Source organism: Triticum urartu, chromosome 3A, assembly GCF_056163025.1.
Source record: "Triticum urartu cultivar PI428250 chromosome 3A, HENAU_Tu73, whole genome shotgun sequence".
Taxonomy (NCBI): domain Eukaryota; kingdom Viridiplantae; phylum Streptophyta; class Magnoliopsida; order Poales; family Poaceae; genus Triticum; species Triticum urartu.
The window spans coordinates 416170306-416173140 of NC_141875.1; positions in this window are offsets into that span (position 1 = coordinate 416170306).

Genomic DNA, 2835 nt, shown 5'->3' on the forward strand with positions numbered 1-2835 from the left:
CAGCAAATAGGAAAGCGCGCTCGTCACCTTCCTACAGGCGAATGCTGACATGTTTGCATGGCAAGCATCCGACATCCCCGGCGTTCCCAGGGAGGTGATTGAGCACCATCTTGCTGTCTGTCCTCATGCACGACCCGTCAAGCAGAAGGTCAGGAAGCAAGCTTTGGAATGGCAGGAGTTCATTACGGAGGATATCAGGAAGTTGGAAGCGACAGGTTTGGTGAGAGGAGTACTCCATCCGACGTGGTTTGCCAATCCGGTAGTAGTGCGCAAGGCAAATGGGAAGTGGAGGCTGTGTATTGACTACACAGATATCAATAAGGCCTATCCCAAGGACCATTTCCCGTTGCCGCGCATTGACCACATTGTTGACTCCATGGCCAGGTGTGACCTGCTATCATTCCTTGATGCCTACTCGGGGTACCACCAAATCTTCATGGCGAAAGAAGACAAAGAGAAGACGGCGTTCATCACCCCATGTGGCATGTATTGCTTTTTACGGATGCCTTTCGGGTTGAAGAGTGATGGCTCGATGTTTGCAAGGGCGGTCCAGATTGCTTTTGAGCCCCAACTACATAGAAATATGGAAGGTTATATGGATGAGATAGTGGTCAAAACCAAAGATAGGGCGACACTTGTACAAGATCTGGAACATATGTTTGCGAATCTGCGCAAGATCAACCTCAAGTTGAACCCTGAGAAGTGTGTCTTCGGCGTTCTGTCCGGCAAACTTCTCAGGTTCTTTGTGTCACAGCGTGGGATCGAGGCAAATCCAGACAAGATCGAGGCTATTGAGCAGATTAGGGCACCCAAGCGGATCAAAGACGTGCGTCGGCTCACTGGGTGCGTTGCCGCCATGAGCAGATTCATCTCCAGGTCTACTAAGCGTGCCCTTCCCTTTTTCAAAATCTTGAAAAGGTGGGACCATAGAGGCCGAAGCAGCGCTGCAAGATTTGAAGAAATACCTCTCCTCTACACCGATACTGGTTGCGCCCAAACCCCATCAACCGTTGCTGATGTACCTAGCGGCGATGAACCAAGTGGTCAGTGCCGCACTAGTGGCGCAGAGGGAGGTCGACGAAGAGGCAAGGCTCCCGGCAGGGTCCAACGCTGGCGGGGCAGGGCCTACGCAACCAGACGAAGTGTTGCCGAAGAAGAAAATGATGCATCACCCGATTTACTTTGTTAGCTCCCTCTTGCAGGGGCTAGGTCGAGGTACTCCAGTGTGCAGAAATTGCGCTTCGCCCCCCTTATGGCCTGAATAAAGCTGCATCATTACTTCCAGGCACACGAGATCACCGCCATCACCCGCCTCCCATTGCAACGGATATTGCACAACCTAGATGCAACCGGGAGGATTGTGGAGTGGGATGTGGAGCTGTCAAGCTTTGGTTTGAAGTTTGAAAGTACTTCGACAATCCAGAGCAGAGTCTTGGCAGAGTTCATTGCCGAGTGGACCTCGATGCCAGACGAAGAGATCCAGGAGACCACCCTCCCCGGCAAGGAGGCAAGTCACAACTGGATTATGTACTTTGATGGGGCTTTCTTGCTGCATGGCGTCGGTGCTGGTGTGCTGCTCGTCGCACCCACCGGAGAGCACCTCAAGTATGTAATCCATATGCACTTTCCCAGGGAGATGTCCACAAACAACACTACTGAATATGAGGGGTTGCTTGCCGGTCTCAGGATCACGGTAGACCTCGGGATGAAGAAGCTCATCGTCAGGGGTGATTCATAGCTCGTTGTCAGGCAAGTCAACAAAGATTATCACAGCCCGTTGATGGAGTCCTATGTGGATGAGGTGAGGAAGATGGAGGAGCGCTTTGACGGTATACAGGCGGAACATGTTCCTTGAGTGGAGAACGACATCGTCGACTACCTGTCGAAGCGCACTACCTTCAAACTACCTGTGGAACCAGGTACTTTTGTGCTTCTGCTGACTCAACCATCCATTGAACCATCAACAGAGCAGAACAAGCGAAGGAAATTAGGCCCCGACAAGTACTTTCCCACCGAGCTCTCAGGAGCTGCCGGCAAGGATGTTGCCGTGGGCACTGAGCCAGCCGTGGGGCAACCGACTCCGGCGGGGCGTCAAGTGAAGGCTGTAGAGATAGTTGCTCCGGTGGTCGGGGAAGTGCCTTTAGTCCTTGCCATCGAGCCTCAGGCTCCGGCATGGGCACAACATACTGTATGATTCCTCCAAACAGGGGAACTCCCTGAGAAGCAGAAAGAAGCGGAGAAAGTAGCCCGTCGGTCTGCCATGTATCAGTTGGTCGAGGACGTCCTGTACAGAAAAAGACCAAACAATGTGAAATTGAAGTGCATTCCCCGGGAGAAAGGACTGGAGTTGTTGGCAGAGATACACAGAGGCATATGTGGCTCCCACATAGGGTTAAGGGCCCTTGCCGGCAAGGCATTCCGGCAAGGTTTTTTCTGGCCCACCGCCCTCCAGGATGCAACGACACTAGTAATCAAGTGTGAAGCGTGTCAGTTCCATTCGAAGAAGCTTCATCAACCAGCTCAAGCGCTCCAAAAAATCCCTCTCTCTTGGCCATTCTCGGTCTGGGGGCTCGACATACTGGGCCCCTTTCCCCATGCTGCCGAGGGCTTTGAGTACTTGTATGTTGCAATCGACAAGTTCACGAAGTGGCCGGAGGTGGAGACAGTGAGAAAGGTGATAGCAGAATCAACCGTCAAATTCTTCAAGAGGCTAGTCTAGCGTTTCGGTGTGCCAAACAGGATCATCACCGACAATGGCACACAGTTCACGAGCCACACCTTCATGCAGTACATCCAGGACCTCGGCAGCAAGATCTGTTTTTCTTCTGTTGCACA